Source organism: Strigops habroptila, chromosome 5 (genome assembly GCF_004027225.2).
Source record: "Strigops habroptila isolate Jane chromosome 5, bStrHab1.2.pri, whole genome shotgun sequence".
Lineage (NCBI taxonomy): Eukaryota > Metazoa > Chordata > Aves > Psittaciformes > Psittacidae > Strigops > Strigops habroptila.
In genome coordinates, this window is record NC_044281.2 from 3,159,067 (window position 1) to 3,180,252 (window position 21,186).

The following is a 21,186-nucleotide window of genomic DNA, read 5'->3' on the forward strand; positions in this document are numbered from 1 at the left end:
AGATTTTCTCAACTTGTAGGGCTTTTAAAATTTCTTTTAAACTACTGAAACCTTTGAAGTGGATATTACAGTGAAAGAAGATTGCTGTAGTCACTGGAAGAACAGTGGGAATTAACAATGCTGAGAGTGGCACTGGACTCTTGATTCTCAAGTTGAGGCAGCATCCTACTGCAGTCCTTCCTGAATTTCTGGGCCATGTCTGCAGCCAGGGTAAGCTACTGACTTCTGCTCATGGTCAGAAATTTACACCAGCAGAACCTGGCCTCTGGATCACTTCTTTTAGGTGCAGTGCTTGGACTCTCCACATCACCACCAGCTGAAATTCAGATATGTTTGACCTTCATTCCTGAGCACTTTGGAAACTTAATAATAAATGTGTAGTGAACTGTGCTCTCCAGATATCAGGTAATTTTTCTTTGCATCCCTTTGAAAAATGTTTGTATTTTTAAGTCTCTGCTGCCAAGGGGAAAGCATGGGGGGCATAGAAAGTAGGAAGGAGGAGGAGTGTACTCTAAAAGGAAAAGCTATGTGGAAAGCTATGGTGCTAATGGATCAAATCCATTTGCAGCCTTAGTGTTTGCAGACTAACGTGTATAATGCATTGTTGGGCAAAACACTAAATGGCTAAAAGTAATTTGTGGCAATTTAGGTTTTTACCATTGCTAGCATGCTGCTCTCGGGGGATATGTAGCAAAAAACAAGCTCCCACATGGAAGAGTTTGTAGTCTTAACTGTGCAGATGGGCAGGAGCTTGCTGAAACCAATAGAGCTGTTGAAGGCAGGGTCAGGGCCTCGGGTGGGTGGGCTGACCCCTCAGGATAACAGCACAGCTCTTTTCTGAGGGGAAGAAGTGGAACAGCTTAGGAGAAGTATGCACTTACTCATTATTTTCATCACAGACAACTGTACAGAATGGGCGTGTTGCTGGATAGGTCATCCAGGAGTCTTTGGAAAAGCCCCCCAAAATGAAAGAAAAAATACAGATATATATTTTTTAATAGAGTAAAATGTATAAATCTATCAAGCCAGGGTGTTTTTTAAAGTTTAATAAGAGGAGGAGCAGGAGTAGGTATACATTAGTGAAGACTAGTTACAAATACATTGTGCATGAAAGCAAGACTTAGTTTTCTATTGTGTGTGTATATATATGCACGTTGGTTTTTTTCTATCAGTTTTTATAGGTAGATGTTGAAGTGTTTAGCAAAAAGAAGGAAATGTAATCCCTAATATATACAACAGGGGAAGTAGGACGCAGTCGGGTGACATGCTCTACCCACAGGATGAATGGAAGAGGCAGAATAAACTGGTACCCGTATCCATTTGATGCTAGGTCGCAGTGCATCCAGCCTAGAGCTGTCTAGACCTGCGTAAGTCTGCATCAGCAGAAACTGTACATGTTCTTCAGTGAAAGAAAATGTATGCTGAGTGCTCTTACCACTCAGTCTGTGAATGAGACTTCAGCAAGGTTTCTTCATTGTGATATGCTTGTATGATCTTGATAAAGGTTTCCATATCCAAGATTGAAGAGTCTCCTGATGGCAGCTTCCCATTAGGAGTGACAAACAGCTTGTCTGTGGTGTGCTCTGTCCCTGGGAAAGGTGATGTTTGGAGCAGCCCAGGTACTGTCCTGGCTCCGGCACATTGGCAAGCCAGCATTTTCCTTCATCAAAGCATGAAGCTTTTCTAAAGACTGCCAATTTCAGTGACTTTCTTATTGGGATAGGTTCTTCAGGGGTTTCTGTCTGAAGCAAGAGGGTTGGGGGGTAAAACAAAAAGAAACCCTTCCTAACACATTCTGTACTGTGGTTATTAGAACATGCTCATAGGAAGTCGAAAGCCCCATTCATGCATGTGGTGCCAGGTTGCGACCAGGCACTTGAATGTTAACTTCTTGCTTCCTAGATAACTACCCTGAGTGCAGGGCTGTTGGCTCCTCAGTGTGGGTGAGTCTCTAATCTGTTTTCTAGGGGAGGAATCTTTGAAACATCTCATTTTCTTCCTGGTCAGCAAGAGGTGGAAATGCTGATTACAGTCTGTCTCCAGCAAATTCCTGGGGCAGCAGAACTGCCTTCCACTTCTGGCATCTGTATTTTTGGTTGTCTGGTATTTTTGGTATTCTGCTGCTGGCTAAAATCACATTTATTGCAGTAGACCTTTAGCAGAGAGGTGATCGGGGTTTCAGTTCAGACTATAAGAGTGCATGTTTCCAACCCAAACCATTCTATGAGTCTATATGCAATGGTAGTAGACAATGCGAAAGTACAAAGCAGAATTTTTGATGTCAAAATGCCATCTGATCATTGGGCACACATGCTGCAGGTGTGTCCATCTTTCTGTTAATGTCCCTGTTGAATGCTTCTATCTTCTGCTATTACTTCTGCCAAGAGGTGAGCATCCACCTTCCCTGGCTCTGACTCCGTGGCATTGCTTTGCACCAGTGACACATCAGAGGGCTGCTGGAACGCCAAGTGCTGAGCACTCAGCTGCCGAGATCATCGATCTTTTTGCTGAGCCAGAGCAAATTTAATTAGCTTATTTTAACATTCCTCTTCATCCTGCGGGGGGGTAGAATTGATGCTGGCTGGAGCCTCATCTCCACATAGCTCACTTAGTGTAACTAATTACTGCCTGTAAGTGAACGGTACACTCTGATGACAGCCTCTGCAGTAAGGTGGAGCAGTCACTTTCTGTTTATTTGCTGTCAGAACCATCTGAAACCTTCCTCCTTCAAGGCAGCAAAATCTTTCCATTCCTGCTGGATGTTAACTGGGCAAACTGGTGGAAAGCTATAGTTAGCACAGCCCCATGCCAGTGACATGGTGTAGGCAAGGAGAGTAACTCAGTGTCGAAGGATGAGAGTCCAGGCATGGAAATAGGAAGAGCCTGAACTCCAGCTTAAGGTTGGTCCCCTTTGTGTATATGCATTATGATTCTCTTTAATTGCATACTTGTATCCTATTTTTCTTCACTATTAATAATACTATCCTTCTTTTTAACTTGGGTTTAGTCATGTATTTCTCACTAATCTAGTTATTGGAAATGCCTTGCCTGTTCTTGCTGAACCTTTAAAAGAAACAACTCCCAAACAAAAGCATTAGCTTGAGTCAGATATCATATGTGGGGAATTAAGTTCTGCACAATTAAAAGCAGCACAGTTACAAGCATCTGAGAGGATACTTAGGGGATACTCAAAGACATGTGTCAGAGGCCCTCTGCTATACAAGTGAGGCAAGAAAAACAGTTTTAAGAAGAAAATGGAGTAGTTCCCTACATTGATATTTTTGGGTGCTCTGAAGTGTCATGCTGGGAAGTCAGTGAGGGGCTCCTGCTCTTCTTCCATTACTTTCTGGGCATCTTGGCAGACACCTTCCTCATTCCTGCCTGATATGCTCCCGCAGCAGAGGCTGTGCATATAGCAGCCTGCCAGGTCTCCCAGTGGAGGGAGGCTGGCTTGGGGGTGTGCTGTGCTCCATTTGCCTTCCCTAGTAGGTGGCTTTTTGGAGCTTTTGCCAGCTTTTCTTAGGGCAGGCCTAAGGATTTAGTAGCTCCTTGGTGGTCCCAAAGCAGGCTGGACATATTCAGGGGATCTGAATTAATGCATCGCTAGTGAGCCTTGGGAAACAAAGCTGAGTGAAAAAAGCTCAAACGTAAGTGTACACATATGCATCATCTTGTAGTCCTCACAGTGTTGAGCTTATGCGAAATCCAGTGAACAGAGACTAAATAGAGTGTGTATTTCTCTATTTCTTTATAGGAACAGAGAGTTTCCCTTGTTTAACAACCAGACACAGCATCCTATCATCTGCTTAAACAGGTATGACCTTTTTATTTGTTGCCGTAGTTTCACAAGGAGGCTGCCTCTACAGACCAAGGAGGCTTGAGAAAAGAGCAAAAAGAAAACTCCTCTAGCTCTTGGAGCACTTTGTTTTTCTGGGGTTGGTTCCTGCGTTTGTAGCCACTGTACCATTGTCAAAGCATCTGTCTTCTTGCTTTTGGCTTAGCAAGAACTTGCTTACAGCTCTGGGTGGAAAGGGCCTAAGATGGTGTTGATACAAAGACAGAGCAGCTAAGACTCATGATGGTGTTGCTGCACACTGCTCTGGTGTGTCATGTCCTGCCACTGCAGTGAGTTGCACCACAGAAAAGATGAGAACAGTGGCAGAGTAAGGGCAAGCACAGTACTGCCTCATCTCCAGAATTGGAAATGATTGGGTTAGATCAAAGAAATACACTTTTTCTCTGCTTTGGAAGAGAGAAAACTTTCAGGAGACCCCTGTCAGAAGACTAAAAGCAAGTGTTAGAGAGAACATGTGCTGCCTCTGTCATTTGTTTTGACACTCTTTCCGTATACACGTGTATTCATTTCAGTTTGATTTACAAGTGAACGTAGTTTCTGTTCTCACAAGCGTGAGTTTGAAATGCTAAAGACAGAATATTGAACTTCAGCAAATGGGAATGGAGTTTTATTGGAAGACAATATATGAAGCATAAGGAAGAAATGCAGGAGAGCAGTGTAAATTAGTGGCAAAGTGCCCGAGTTTCTGCTGTTGTAAGTTTGCTTGGGCAGGGTAGGGTGAAATACTGCCATTCTTTTGGGGCAAAGTGTTGTGTTTGCTCTGGCCTTACAACAAGGGCAAAGCAAAAGGGCTTGAGTGAGCTCAGGAGATGCCTGTAGAAGCTCATGGAGAGTGAGATGTAGGGCATAATTGGATGGTGGTCCCCTGCCCAGGATCTCCTCTCAGCTCAGCAAGCTAGAGGAGATCCAGACACTTACGAACACCATGAACACAGACACAATTAATTATTCAAGCAGTCTGTGCTATGCTTCTGAGGCTGCTGAGATACTTCATGAGGAAAAAATGGAAAGATGAAGCACAGCCATAAAGGAAGGCAAACTGATACTACAGAATGAAACCAACGTAATAGTGTGTGTCTGAGATCTGTGTGTACATGCATGTATGCATTTGTGTGTGTATGTATTGGGTACAAGGCTGGTTTTGGACTTTTGGACTGATCTTTTGTAAGCCCATAAATCTGTTTCCTGGCCACCTCCCAGTTCACTTCTGCATGCAGTCTCTCCTGGCTCTGTGAATTTGAAGGAAATGGAAATCAAGAATCAAATTTGGCCCTCTGAGTTTTTAGGCTGTATAAAGCACACACACAGGTACACTTTTCATCTGTGAACTCTTCTCTATTGCAAGCCATGGCAGCGCAGACCTGCCTGTGTAGGCTGTGTGTGCAAGCCTGTCCTGTCTCTGAGACACACGCTGCTGGCATGCCTGAGGTTTAAGGTGCCTTTTGTTGTAGCACTGAGTTCCAGTGCTACTTGTTCTCTTGAGAAGTGTGGCACAAGCAGCCCAGCAGTGTGCGAAGGAAGGCAGGAGGGCAACGAGCACGTTGAGCACCATCCCATCGAGCACCATCCCAGTATGCCCACAGGCTGGGTCCCTGCAGTAATCCTGCACTCTTCAGGAATTTTCCCATGGCCCCAGAAAACCCTTGCAGCAGTATGCAAGTACTAAATGAAGGATTAAATTAGCCTGTCAGACTTCAAGTAACGGGCAGTTTTATTGCAGTCACCTTTTCTCCACCGATAATATTCCACTGGCAATAAATTCTCAGACATCTACTGTGCAAAGCTTAAATTGTCTCTGCAGGTCCCATCTTTAACTGACATTGCTCTTGAAATAAAAAAGTGTATGTGTGGAGTGCCCCATAACCTCTTGGTGCTGCTGGGATGCCACAGGCAGTTAAAGAAGTGCTCAAGTCTGAAATGAAAAGAGGGAAACCATCGTAAATCAGAACCAGCATTTTCTACACGGAGTCACTGCATCAGTGGTTAGGAGATAAAAACAGATTACAGTATCTTGTGAGCATTGCTGTCTGTTCTGTGTTCCGTTGTCTCTGTAGTGACTAAAAGTAACAGTGAAAACTAGCAGCAGAAATAATGTGCTGCAGGTAGGTGATGGGAAAGTTGTGATAAAGGAGGTAGGGGCTCAGGAAAAGGAGGATGTCACATTGCCTCCTGCGTAAGAGCATCCTCTAAGGTGGGTGTGGAGGAGGAGTACCAGAACCAGCAAGGTGGCACAGAGGGCTGTAGGGCTGGGTGGTAAACCTCACATCCCTCTGAGCTGGGGTGCCAGTACAGTCTGTTTGGAGCTGAGGGCTTGGCTTTGGAAGTGTCATGGCATTCTCTGATGGTGTGGCTTTGGTTCTGATGCTTCTGGGGCTGCTGCAGTGGCTCGTCATGCTGGTCACTAAGCCCTGTGATTCCCTGCATGCTGTGGACAAAATCAGTGTCTCGTTCTGACACAAGCTTTTCACTGAGCTGGTTTTATTAAGGCCCTCCACAACAGGAAGGTACCAAGACAATTTGCTCACCTGGGCACTACGTAGCTTAGAGTGGGGCTGTTTTCTACACAGGAGGGGGGACTTACCCTCTAAAGGCTCTGTCACATTGAGATTGCTAATAATTTTGAGTAACGCATAAGCATTACTTACGCTTCTTTTTCTACTGTCAACCTAGGGATGCTCAGAAGGAGAGCACATAGATGGGATTGGTGCTTGGCAGCAGCCATCCTGAGCAGAGACTTGAAGACAGCACGAGGCTGAGGAGGACGTGTGATGTACTCAGGGAGAACATGGGTTCCAACCTAATTTGTTCAATTAGGTTGGAACCTCTTCAGCTAGAAGCACATCTTGTATGAATTCTGAGGAGAGCTGAGTGCACTTTAAATGACTACAGTTTAAATACACTGTGGCTGGTATTTCAGACTTAGAAATTTCCCTCACCTCTGGTTGGAAGTTAACAGAAAGGTGTCAGTGGGCAATGATTGGAACAGTTTTTAGGAGAAGGGATGTGAATTGATACTTGCTAGAAGGATTTCTTGTAGTACCTACAGGTGAAATGTTGTCTTGATTTCTGGAGAGTCAAAAGCTCATTGATTTATAATCAACCTGTCTCTTTACTCCTTTCTTGTAATTATCTTAATAGCCATTATCTGCACTTTCTTCCGTTTGAAAACACCTGTTTTGAACATAAGCTGTAAAGGCAAAACACAGTGTTACTTGTTTTTATCAGCTATCAAAGGCAGCATTTGCTGCATTTTGAAAGGATTCAGGCATGGTTGTCAAGCAATGGAAAGGAAGGAGAATGTCCTTTCACTAGTAAATCATGATGATGGTGGTGGTGGTGTTAGTAATAATCCTACCTAGCAGGCTGAGTCACTAGTAGATGCTTAAAACTTGTTTACAGCCAAGAAGGAAAACTGTTCAGGCAGGATTTGACAGACAGAAGATACATGACATGCTGCGGCTTTTATGTAAACATCTCTCCAACCCCTTGGACACAAGAGGTGGGCTAGAGAGAGGAGAGAAATGTCACCCTTCCTTTCCCTTCTGTAGTGATGAGCAAAAGAGCTTAGTTTTTTAAGTAAGCGGAACTGGACTGTTCTGTGTGTTGCAGGTTGTGCTTGATGCTTTTGTCAGGATCAACAGCTAACCCCAATACTGAGCTTTTGCATTCCTGGGCAGTATTTAAGTGTCTTTATAGAGGGGCAAAATTAAACAAGATGAAGGTGAACTGACAAGCTGATCTTGGTTTTGTGAAGACTTACTACAGTTGGGAAATGTATTTTCTTTTGCATCTCCAACAGTAAAGTCAACATAATACTTCCTGCAGTTCAAGAACCAGTCCAGTGTGCTCATGTTGAATTCTCACAATTGTGAGTTTTGTCCTCTGAATCATGCAGAGGGAGAGAAAACTCAACTCTGTGGAGTAGCAGCTCAGCTCTCTTAAATACAGTAGAATTTTTGCCATGCACATCCTTTTGAAAACATCACCTTACTAAGGATTATAGCTTTGTAGCTGTACGAAAAAGGAATTGCCCACTTCAATGGAACTGTAATTTTTAGAAAGGCTCATGGTCTTTGTGGTGCGTGTACCTGCCCTTCATGGGAACTGGAGGGGCAACTCTGTGTCGGTCCGAGGATGCCATCCATCAGCGTGCAACCAGGCAAGTGACCTGCTCAAAAAGCCTCCTCCAGTGGCCTGCCCTACCAGGCATCCCCTGTTCATCTCCACAGCAAGCCCTGCTGCTGCCTAAAGCCACCCTTGTCTCTCTACTGCTGAGTTCTGCTGAATTTTCCTTGGAAACGTGGTTCTGGCTGGTGTCAGGGCAGGGATGCAGTGCACAGGGATGTGCTGTCACCTGTCAGCACCCAGAGTGCTGCCTGCAAAGCACTTGTGAATAAAAGGAATCCATTCTCACTTGATAACTGTAAATGGCTTTGTAGTGCAAGTCACCAAATGCCTAAGCATGTGCTAGGAAACTTGACGCTCAGACTTAAGCCTGAGTTATGTGTGTTTAAGCAGTTGTGTTAGTAAACACGCTTTTGAAAGACATAGTGGGAGTAATGGGAGTGATGTGAGCATTCTCCATGGGGGGGAGTTTGGGAGAGGCACAGATTCATTTGTCTTGAGGAGCGAGGCTTATGAGAAGAACAGATGTTTGAATCATAATGTTCTTTCCAGCATAGTTGATGAAAGAAAACTCTTCATAATCGTGACCAGAAAATACTCTAGTTGTCATCCTTGAAATGAGTCATTTTTTCCCCTCACTTTGAATCCCTCTGAGACTTTGGTCCCTTCTGATGCAGGAAGTTGTAATTCAGCCTGGTCTCTGGCCGTGACACATTGGCAGCTGCAATAATTATGCAGGGAGAGGAATATCATACGCTGTGCGATTCATGTACAAGTGAGGTCTTCAGATGAAAAGCGAGATCCTGACGTTACAGCTTGTTCTCTTCGTTGTTTTTCAAATCATCCTTGAGTTCTAAATCAGAAGGTTTCAGGGTGTTTTTGTAATAAAATTGTAAGGTTGCCTGTTGTTCTGCCTGTTGCCGTGTCTGTGTGGGATATCTGGGGTAGGTTGCAAGGCATTAGTCCTTTCTCAGCAATTAATTCATAATGTTACCTGTACCTACATCTGTAAGATTTTTCTACAGCATGCTCTTAATAACAACTCCCTGGTATCCTTATTTTAGTTACAACTTCTTTTGTGCAAAAACATTTAATTTGCTTGTTTATACAATTGCTCTTCCTTCAGTTTTGCTGCTAAAAATCCTAAGAACACAGAATTCTATTTTGTTTTATGAGTTTAATGAAAACAGAATTAGACACAAGAGGGTCAAGTCTGGGGTTAATGGCAGCATGCCTGGGAACTACTACTGTCTGCAACAGCTTTTGCTGTGATTCTTGCTAATGCTCAGTGATTCATTGCTATAGCTACCATAGTAGTAGTAACTAGGTGTCCAAGTCTGGGTTAGATCACTGTTGTGTTAGATGCTGCGTGCTCAAACAGCAGGGTTGTTCCAGACCCCAAGGAGCTTACAGTTGAGTCTACAAAGAGGCATGGAGGTGTAAGCAGCCACCATGCTGGTGAGATCCTCTTTGTCAGTGTAATTAGTAGCTTAGAGACTGCGTAGTTCATGCTGGGAAATTGTAGATGGAAAACCATACTCACGTGATGCAGTTCACCTGGGGCATATCAGCATGAAAGCACGTACATTATGCAGCTAACAAGGGATCTAATCCTATTTTACTTGGTTGTTGTTGGTTTTTTACTTAAAATCCAGTGTATTATGAGTTGTAAAATACATGAGGCCAGCTTCATTTCTAGTCTGTCTCTGCTGTTCTAGAATGCTTCCATTGGGAATATTTTTCTCCCTAATACAGCGTAAGTCCAGTTACTAATGCAGCTCAGTACTTCTACATGTTGGCCAGTGTACCAAGTAACAGAAATGGACGAAATAGTTCAGCTCCATTAAAAACTAATCTAAACGTTGGCCTTAAAATGGAATTAGATCCACCCTGCCCCTTTTTCCCCCCAGGTTCTGAATGTTTAGATATCTGGTTTCAGCTAGCAATAAAACCCCCAAATTAAGATAAGAAAAGCTATTATTTTCTGGTCCGAGTGAGTAGGATCTGGAAAAGTCATGAAATCGCCTTTTCTCACAATCTGAAATGTACCTTTCAGAGCAAACCTGTACTTTGAGATGCCTGAAGTCAGGTCTTCCCCTTGGTTTGAGTTCAGCTCACTGCTGGCGATGGTGGTGCCAATTAAACTGGTTTATAAATGAAAATACTTGGTGGTATTTGCCAGTGTGGAGTGGTAGCCAGCGTCGGTGCTCTACTCACAGCTCGTGATCTGTTTCACCACGCTGTCTGCAGCCTACCCCCACCTCTCCAGCCCCCGTATTCCCTTCCTGTGGTACCAGGTAGCACTAGTTTTCTCATCCCCCTGGTTCCCTATGAAAGATTCATGCTCTCTCCTGTGATCCGTCAGACCCACAGCGCTTGGTTCTTCCCTGCATCCCCTACTCTCCTCCCCCATGTTTTTGCTGATTCCTCGCCAAAGTATCTCCACTTACTCCTTTGGGGGTCTCCCGACTTCATTTGAGTTCCACGTAGCATTTTTTCAGCAACTTTCAATGTCTTCTCTGTAGTGACTTCCTGCTGTAGATTAAGCAGCATCTGTTTCATCGTCTACCTGTCTTTGCTTAGAAATTAATTGGGCCAGAAAGAGCATATGCTATGGCTGCATGTGAGCTCCACATCTCCTGGTTAGACCACCATGACACTGTCAAGCAGAAGGAATAAGGGCTGAGCTCTTCTCCTTGTATTTCCCTTCATAGAGGCATTAATATTTTCTCATTCCTCTACCAATCTGTGGATTTCCTAAGGTGGTAGGTAGGAGCTTAGTATCTTCTGTCAAACATGACAAAAATGGTCAGCGTGATTCACGATTATGGGTATGGGTAGACACAGCAGAGAGGCAGAGGCAGGAAACCTGAGCACAAACATAATGAGAGAATTAGGGAGCAAGTATTTTTGGATTGCTTGTACATTTACGTATCTTTAGCTGACTTCACCAGCAGAATCAAGCAGGGGATTGGCAACACTGGTTTAATGTCAGGGAGAATTTTTAAGGACCTGTTATGTAGTTGTGGAGGCAGGTTGGTATCAGGGACATGATGCATACCTTGTGATTTATGTTTTCTGAAATGGATTCTGGCACTATGTTGTGTCATATTTTAATTGCTACCAAAGGCAGTTCTTTGTAAAAGTATTTTTAGAAATGAGCATCCATCAGAAGAGGAAATGTAGAAAGCTTTATATAGATCCCTGGAGGAAAGAGTGGGGAAGAGTTGTGGAGATGCTGTGAAAGAATGAAGTCATTTGGAGATACCCCAGTTGGTCAGGCCAGCAGCCGGGCACAGTTGAAATAAGAATCTGCATTTTTGTTTGTTTTCATGCTAACACAACAGCAGGGGCTCCTTAACGTAGGCTGCAGCTGCAACCTTCCTCAGGGACTTCACATAAGTGTTTTAAACTGTGGCTATTCTTGATACTCCTGGCTGGTTGTCGAGAGGTTGAAGAGATCAGGGTCCTATTCAGCAGTGCTGGGGACCTGAGCTGAGCTCCTGGGCTCCGAGGGGCTGGAGCTGTGAGACAGTCAAAGCCCAGGGCTGCCTCTGTCCCCAGAGCTGCCAAGCAGGGACACAGTGTCCCAGATCTCTCTGCTTCCCCAACATGCTCAAGGAGCAACTCAGGCCCTGCTGTCAGTCTCAATGTTGCGGTCCTCTCCTTTTGGGTCTCCTTTTTGTGGCTGCGGGTTTGATTTGCTGCCTTCAGGCAGATGCTATGTCTGATAAGTGCTGCGTCTGGAGCAAAACTTTCTGGAATCTGGATCCGAAGGCTTTGGTTGGGAGCCAGAGCATCCTCGCACATATGGGAAGAGACAGCCCTTGCCCTGAAGGGTTTGCAGCGTAAATAGGCAAGTTACAGACAGCGTGAACGTTATAATCCGTGTTTTACAGCTGGGAGAACTGAGGCACAGGCTTATTTATTCATAAGTTCAAGGTCATGGAGCAGGTGAATGGCAGAGCCCTGGACTGAACCCTGTTCTTGTATCTTGGTGTCTTAACCATAAAACTGTTCTGCCTTTTGAAAGATGCTGTGATTATAAGAGTATCTATATTACACCACAGTGGTAGGACGAAGAAAACCTGTATTTGAGTGAGATAATCTTGAAGGCATTTAAATCACTGTATGGATTTTTTCATCCTTTAGTCAATTTTAGCAAATTCTATGCAGCTAATGCCTAATGGAAAAAGATAAATTGCCAGCAAATAATAAATTAACAATAATCCAAAGAAGAGGTGAGACAATCATAGTCTCAGCAGTCTTTAGATAATAAAAGCACAATCTCTTTATTTAAAGTACCTTATAATTGCTGATGTTATTAATCTCCTGGAAAATCCATTTCTATGAAAAATAACAAGCTTTTCCATGAACACAAAGGAGAGAAGTTTTGGTTTTCATCACTGGGAGGTTTAGATGACTGTAACATTCTTTGTGCCATGTTCCACCCTCCGGTATGATATGCCCATTGTCTTCTGTGTTTATAGGGTCAAGCTTTGCTCATGTTTTGCCTGCATGGTGTTGAGGCCCTCGGTGACATGGTTTAGTGGTGGTCTTGACAGTCCTGGGGAATGGTTGGGCTTGATCTTAAAGGTCTTTTCCAACCCAGTTGATTTTATGATTCTATATCCCATGGAAGTTGGTGAGAGTCAGTCCTGTATATGTGTGGGAGCAGGAAACGGTTGAGGTGGGAGCTCCAGGCAGCCAGTGGGTACCAGATTTGGAGCTGGGATATGTCAGGCTCACTGAAGTCACTTGTGATCAGTGCCGTGTGCAGTTCTTCCCAAAAATATTGATTGACAGTGCTTAAAAAACATCTCCCTTAGGATCTCACCTAGAGGGAGGTGTGACACACTCCCTGCCTGACCTTCTGAGTGCAAGCAAGTACACTTGTATTCTTCTTCATGGCTGAGAGCCTCCGGTGTCACTGATGTTGGTGCCTCCCCCAGCCTGGGTGGTGCAATGCAGCCCCATGCAGCCTGAGCAGTTCATGTGGGACATCAACATCTTTTAGGGTGTCCCCTGCTGCCAGTTCCTGGATCTGTTACCGCCTCTGGGGAGGAACACTTGATCATTGGTGATGCTTAACTCATAACAGGTCAAAGTATAGCTGCAAATGCACACATTACACATAACATCAAAATGGGTAGACCTGCGGAGAATCTGCAAATAAGAATTATTTCTGGTGTGTGCAGATGCACGTGAAGAACTGGGAGAGCTGCCTACTCCACTGAACTTACATCAAAGGTCTATTTTTTGCCTTCTTTCAACTCACTTTACACTTCCCTCATGAGAATATGGCAGCCAGGGTTTCTGGCATGGTGCATGCGATCTCTCTGTGTCTGATAGATTTTTTTCCTCTTGGAGCTGATTTGTTTGAAGTCTAAAAGATGCCTAATGCACTGGTATGGACAGTGTCCTCGAGAGGGCGATTGATCTTCCACGGGGGAATCCACTGTGTTCTCACCTTAAATGTGTTACAGTCTGGCCAGTCTCTTAATTACAGTAGGGGTAGTTTTCCTCCTGTGGGTGAGTAGATATGCCTGTTTTATTTGAGAGAGCTGTGTGAGATGACTCCTGGAGTAAGTAACTAGTAAGTTATTCTGATCAGAGGTGTGAAACTCTTCTCTCTTCCTACCCCTCAGGGGCTACATGCCTGCATCAGCTGCGGTATTTAACACATATACTGCTGAATAAGCTACTTTATGTGGTTTCTTACTGGCTCTTGATTCAGCCACACTGCTAATTATCAGCTTTGAAGGGCTTGCTGGTTTGGGGTGCCTGTTCTGCCAACTCTGGCTCCTAGTCAGACTGCAGTGATGCAGTGTCCACAGCTATTCATCCAGAAGTGATGAAACTGTAAATTAAACAGAAAGAAAAAAGCCTGGATGATACAGCATTTATATTTCCAGACATGTATATACACCAAAATCAGCCTAAATTTATAAAGCTAGCAAATGGGTAAGGTGGAGGGGAAACTAGAATGTTTATAGCTTTGATTTGTCTCTGATGAGATAAACTTCTGTCCTGAGTGACTGTCAGAGTTGCCCCCGCCCTGCACATGAACATAATGGTTTGGTGTTCAAATCAAGCCTTGTGACATGGTGCAGAACATGTATGTATGTGTGCTTTATCTCCCTTGAATGGAACATTGTGTAACAGCACTGGATGACAACTGTCAGCTGGATTTTTTTTCCAGAATAAAGTATTCAGCAAAACAGATCTGTCTGAGCATCTCTGCTGCCTCTTCCTGCAGAACGTTGTGGAGCTTAGGAAAATGCTGCAATGCAGCAAGTGTACTATCACTGATTAAAAGTACATTTTTGTTGTTGTTGTTGTTCCCCCCCCCCTTCTGCAAGCTTGTGGGTGGCATTTTAATCAAGTTCTCATGGTAACAAACATAATTTGAAAGCACTGAAGCCTACAAAATTAGGTTTTTTTTCTGTATGTGCTTAAGGTGGGTGTTAAGTCATTACAACAGCAGTGATGCTGGGCTGGTTATTTCAGTGTTTCTGGTGCAGAGATGACAAGGGAAGTAAAATGGAAGGAGGTGTTGCTCAATGCAGAAAATCTTCGTCATCTTCTTACCAGGTTCTATTGTTATCTTTTCCGTGCAAAGGGTGCAACTGAAGTAATGTGTAATGTACTCCTTATGTTGCTTTTTCACTCTTTTAGATATATTCTGGCGTCACAGTTGCGTCACGTTTGTAATTCCTGAGAGAGGCAGTTTTATTGGCAGACGTTTCAATTCACTGCCGTAAACATGAGTCCCCGTCAAAACAGAGATAAAAATGCATGAGAAACTGTGGAATGCTGTATGGAGTTGTGATTTATTTCCCTATGTATGAATACATGCAGAGAAAATGAGCAAGAAGGGGTTAAAATGAAATTGGGGCGGATCTAAATTGAATGCTTCGCTTCCTGTTAATGAATTGGTCTTGGAAGCACCACATGGCTAAAATATGCAAACTCATGGAAGTCAGGCAGTCGTGTTTCATCATTAGATGGTCTGCTGCTTTGCCATGTGCAGTGTAAAGGTGTTCAGTTGCATTTGATCCTCTCTGAGTTACACTTAACGAATTTCTACTGCAATGTATTTGTAGTCCTGCAGATATGCAGCGGTCAAGGGAATACAAGTCAATAATCCTGTCCTAAAATGTAAGGTACAGCTCACTCTTAGCTGCTGAGAAAGCAGGTTATTTACAATGAGAAAAAGTGCTGGCTACGTCCTGCCCTTTAATCCATTCCTGCTTACCTGCAGAAGAACTACAGCCTTGTCTCTGGAGCTGTGTGTCAGGAATGGTTAATGCACATTGGGGGTCTCCCAGCATAGACATGCCTGGCTCTGTCCATAAGACCAAGCCCAGAGCTTCAGAAAGTGTTGAATGTTGGAATTTCAGCAATACCAGGATTGCCAGTAAGACAGAGTGCTGCAGTTATGGGTTGGGAAAGGGCAGCAACACCTCCACTATGGGGAAGAAAGCTCTCCTTGTCTCCCTGGTCTTCCACACAGGTATTGATTTGCTTTGCAGCAAGGTTGGACTGCTCTCCTCATCCTCCTCCTCAAGAGCATATTGGATTCTTAGACTTTTTGCTGCAAAGTGACTGGTTACTCATTTTAGTGTATAGAAGTCCAGTTGTGCCCTTTCCTGTCTAATTTGGCCTTGCATAAACACTTCACAATGATTTGCAGAGGTGGGACAGTCCAGGGACCTTAATGTGTTTTCTAGCTTGGCTACAACACTGGGTTTTGCTGCTGCCCCCAAATTTTAGATCTTGTAACTTCCTCGCTCAGCAATTGCTGAAATAGGAAAATGAATGTTAGAAATTAAATCATAATTAATTTTTTAATCTAGATTTTGAAGGATTATCTTAATGACCATTCTTCAGGGTATTTTCCCGACCACTTTCCATACCACTGACTGAGAACTGGGCTGGGAATTTAAGTAGCAGACTGTGAATGCTGTCCTGCTCCTTCCTAACGTGAACTACTTCTGCATCCTTTTGGCTGTAGAACATTGTTCCGGCATGATTAGAACACTGTGCAATGTTCATAAACCTCACCGTTGATTTTGGGAATCTTTCCTGTTAAGACCTGGGATTCTGAACAGGTAAACCAGTAAGAAGGCAGTAAAGGGTCAAAAGCCAAAGTAAATAGAACCAGATTGGTTTTTATACTAGGAAACAGAGCAATAGAATATTAAACTATATGGAGAGAACTGATTATATGGTAACTTCTTGTCACCTTTGTGTTCCTTTAGTATTGATAGAAAGAAGCCTTCTCTTTTAAAACATATTGTCTCTATAGTCATTTCTTGCTGTGGAAAAAGGAAGAATACCATCCCTTATTTCAGAAGCTGCACATGGTTATGAGCAACGCTCCTTGGAAGCAGTACAACAAAGCAGAGTGCAATGTAGTCTTCAAAGCAGCATATCATTTGAAGGGTTGATGTTTGAAATATCATCTGTATCTTTTAAATGGTAATTTTTTGCACTTGATCATGGGCTTGATGTCAAATATAATGATGTGGATACGGCAGTCTTTATTAGCCTGATGTTAACAATTCTCACATCACCAAGTAAACACCCTCTAAAATGTTCAGAAATTTAAAGGAAATTGAGGCGTGTTGAGGATTGCGGTTTTGGAGTATCCTCCCACACCAAATCCTTCTGGATCAAGTAAGGTGCCTCTTCGAAGGACAAGTAGAAATTTGCTTCAGGAAGAACCTCCTGACTTTTGTCACATTCCTGAGGAACACTGACAAAGCACCAGAGTAAATCTCTGCTGAAGATCCCTGCTGACTGGCATGCACACAGGAGGGCGTGATCCTGGCGGTGCTTCAGGAAAGGGAGCTTTAGGGGTTTATTCTTCTAGCTTGTGCTGCAGCCCCAGTCATGTGAAGTGTTTCAAACTGGTAACAGCTCAAAAGCACAGCAGCAGAGCCCTTCTTCTTAAACATGTAAGTATTGTATTTAAAAAATAGTGGGTTTCATCAGTTCTTTGTTCTTGACAGTGCATGTGTACAGTACCCAGTGATGCTGGAAAATACCTCGGTACTATACCCTGGAGAAACACCCCAAATACCAGCTCAGCCTGGTGCAGGCTGATCAGGAAGTCTCAATGCCTGAATCAGTATCGTCGTCTGTGAGAATTTAGCACTGGCCATAAGGATGGTGCGAGGCTAGACATGGGCTGTACTCTGCGGCACGTCTTCACTTGTGCCAGAGGCAGGGTAAGAGGGGAATAGACTGACAAGGGTCACCCTGGTGCTGGTGCTGGGGCAGTTAGTTTGTATCTTACTGAATTTATTGCCTGTTTCTTCCTGGTACATGTTTCCCAGTTTTGTAGGGATGCTCAGCATCTGAGGTGGGGGCTATTTTGTTTCCACATGGTGTAAGTCTCGATGCAGAGAAAGTGATGGTTGTTTATCACTTCAGAACATTTTTTAGGTAGAGAGGTGTCTGGGCTTCAGAACAAGGTGCTCCGTTGCTTTGTATGTTCTGTCCTGCAGACTGCAAGGAACCCAAGTATAACTTTTTTGGCCTACAGCCTGGGTTCTGGCCAGGACAAACCTCAGTTCAGGGCCCAGGCTGAGTAAATTCGGGTCCTTCTGCACCTTTGAGACAGGATCTGGGACAAGTATCTTGCTGCCTGTTAGTCAGCACTAACTTGCTGAAAGAAGAGATTAGTGGGAGACCCTTTGGGTGGCTGGGACCTGCCTGGAGAGGTCAGACACATAGTGGTGGCCACACCAGAGGAAAGGACCAGAGATTATGGGAACCACAACAGGATACATGAATGCTGCATTACATTCAGCAAGAGGGGCCCAGAGAGGCTGGAGCATAGCAAAGCCTTTGAGATGCTTTTGTTGGGAGCTTGTACACTTTCCACTGATGGAACCTATGCTTTCCTCCATGGGATATGGAAGTAGGGTTGTCTGCCTCTCTGGAAAAGTCTTTCCAGGTCTCTTTACACCCTGTGCTTCAAATCAGACTGTCAGACTCTATCCTGCAGTACTGCCAGTGTACCACTTGCCATCACTATGGATACGGCGATCTTATGCTCAGATATGCACTAGCAGATAACATACACATCCATTCACACACGGTCCATTTGCTGATTGTGATGTTACAGGTGAGGCTGCCACCTAAGGTGCCTTGCTACTATCCATTTTAAGACCCTGTTTCTATCAGCACTTTGCCAAACTCTTTGTGGTTTAGGCTGCAGTTTTCCTCTCGGGCATTCAGGCTCATCTTGCTCTCCTACCCACGTTTAGCTCAGGCTGACCTTTCTCGGGGCAAGGCTGCTTTTCCAGGCTGGATTGTACCAGGTTTGCTGTTTTAACCCAACATCTTGCATGTGAAGTTCTTTAGCATCTTCCTTGTTGAGGAGGGGACAGCTTGCTGAGCGTCAGGAGAGACTTGCTAAAGCCTCTGCTACTTCCAGCCTCCCTGAGCCCAACCCGCCCAATTTTTGTCCTGTCATATCATATCTCTGAGTGGGAATAAAAAAACAGGCTGCCTCACCTTTGTTTGTAGTCTTTGGGAGAGGAGAAACTCCACAGTTTCAAATGCAGAGGCAACTGATGTTAGAAAACATGGCCAAGGACTTGTGGAAGTAGGGAGAAGAGACAGCTCTGATAGAGGTTGCGTGGGGAAAGGTGAGGATGAGTAAGCAATGGGATGGAGGCAAGTTGTAAGGAGGACTGGGAGGAAAGGAAGAAAAACTGGAAGTTAATAAAGGAATGGGAATGAGGAAACTGCTGCTTGGGATGAAACTTGAAGGAGAGGATCTGAAAGTGAACCTTGGTATGAAAAGGTTAAAACTTTTGAAGTTTGCAGTGGTGGAAGCTGTAGTCTGGACAGCAAACATGGACAGGCCCTGGGTGAGGAACTGGAGCTCAGAGGGGCAATGCCTGTGCTGGGATGGGAAGCTGATGCAGTGGAGACTGGGATAATCCAGGCAGACAGAATGGGAAGAATAAAATGTGTTTATTGAACTAGGCAGTAGCTTAGTACATACGCAGAAGGGGACACAGTTACAGTTTGGCAGTCATCTCCCATTTCTTTCACAACCAAACTCCTGAGGTGTAACCTTGCAACCTTAATGTCATTTCAGACGGTTTTGTAAGTGTGATACATGTTGATACACCTCTAGACAAAATCCAGTTTGTGACAGTCACTTCTTTTTGCTGCATTTTTGGTAGTCATTAATATGCTCTGTCAACAAAGGCAGAACAAAACTTTCCATCCCTAAACAAATAACGTTCAGCACCGTCCAGATGTGTATATTTAAGTGGCTGCCATGGCTGGATTTTGTTGCTGCCAGATAGACAGTGATTTGTTCTGTAAGTTTTGTGCCCTGAGCTTTCAGAAGCACACTTCTTTTCATCCTGAAGCCCTGCAGAAGTCTAGCAATAATAATTAGCAAGCCATAAAAATCGACCTGATTTGTGGGAACCACTGAAGGATGCAAAGAGACATTTCTGTTCAAGGAGCTAGGAACAAAAGCTTGTGGTTACTGACCCGCTCATGTCAGACCTAAATTTTGAGGGAATCCCAAGTGATAAGCGTTGTGCAGTCTGAATAGTGCCTATTCATTCAGCCCTTCTAGCAGAGTGAATGAATCATCTTTTCAAGCAGACAGCCCCTCTGGGTCAGAGTTGAGGTCAGTGGTGGGGCATGTGTTTCATACTGCTTGTCCTAAATGGAAAAGAAAACATACAAGACTTTGCTTATGCTGTTGCAGCTTTGAGCATCTCATCTATAAAACATTTACATACAGTATCTCGTGAGACCTCTTACAAGTGGCAGCTCTGGAGACATAAGCAGGTCCTTCTGGAAGGGCCATCTGTCTTCCTAGCTGCTCATGTGCTTTTTCTCTTCAATATCACCCCTACCCCAGAACTCTCTTCTCAGCTGATCTTCCTGTTGATGTCCCCAACCTAGTTACTGGCTCAGTGTCACTGTGTGCTGTCTGTAGGTTTCAGCATGAGGTGGTCAAGTTGATTCTCTGGAACAGGTTGAAAATGAGCACCCCCTTTCTTCGTCTGGGGAACCAGCCCCACACAAGTGGCAAGAGGAAGTCTGCAGTGCCTGTTTCTTTTCTCCATCAGCAGAGGGATATGGAAGAACACGTGTCTGGGATGTAACGTCGTGTTTTAGTTAGAAACTTATCAGACCGACAAAGCTGTTCATTTGCTAGAGCCTGGCGGTGCAATAAGTGCTTTTCATTTACAGTGCAATACAGTCTATGTCATCTGCAGTGTATTTTCATTTTGAGTTTGTTAAACATTGCGATGCTCAGCAAGGGGCTGTGACATTCCATCACACTCGATGGCGAAGGGACGCTTTTAAAAATCAGTGACAGGAAACCACACAATTATTTAAAGTCAATATTAAATAGCAAACAAAGCCTCTAGATCTAGGTATTATTTACAAGTAAAAACATTCCCTTCTCAGAAAAGGCTCTCCAATTGAGAAACCACAGGCAAATTAATAGAAGAAAAATTAAGCAATTGTGTAACTGTATAAACTTTTATCATGCACCACCTCCTGCACAGTATAATTCCCTACAGTGGGAAGAATCACTATTCACTTGCAGGGAGCCTGCCACCAGCGAATTCTGTTTGATGCACCATAGCTCTCTTTGGAGAGAGTGATGGATTATTTTCTCTTACCTGCTTATCTTCTCTGTGCTGCACATATTGTTATAAACGCCTGTCCCATTCCCTTCTTTCGCATGATGAAGGGTCACAGTCTGTCTAGTCATTCCTTGCACAGAAGCTTCTCCAGATCTTTTGTCATCCTCATTGAGTTCTGTACCTTTTCCAGGCCTACTTTTTTTCATTTGTGATTAATACTTAATGCTTTCGGGCATCCTAAACCAACATCAGCATTAATGCTGCTGAAAGACTTTGCAGAAGAAAAAATACAGAGAGATTCAAGATGAATCACATGTTGGATCCTGGGTACCTGTCAAAAAAGGCATCAGAAGCACCTGAACGCATAAATACATGTGTGAATTTTCTGTTTCCATCAGTGCTCTGCACGTCCTTTATCCCATTGTGCTTTTTGTATCTTATTGCCTTTTTAAGGGAAATCGCTGATGACAGTCAGTGGGAGGACATGGGTTACTGCCCTTGTCCTGAAGGTCACCATGAGGGTATCTTCTATGTATGTTGCTTGCATTGGAAAGAGCA

General features: G+C 44.0%; 1 protein-coding gene across 39 annotated transcripts in view; it reads left to right on the forward strand.

Moving 5' to 3' along the window:
• MAP2 (microtubule associated protein 2) overlaps positions 1-21,186 on the forward strand; it is a 224,400-nt gene that overhangs the window by 119,809 nt on the left and 83,405 nt on the right. For 31 of the 39 annotated variants that reach the window (XM_030486756.1, XM_030486757.1, XM_032919920.1 and 28 more), the window contains one exon: positions 3,755-3,814. The exons of the other annotated variants lie outside the window; for them this stretch is intronic. The gene's annotated coding sequence lies outside the window, so the exon portion shown is untranslated. The remainder of the gene's footprint in view (positions 1-3,754; positions 3,815-21,186) is intronic. 39 annotated transcript variants of the gene reach the window in all.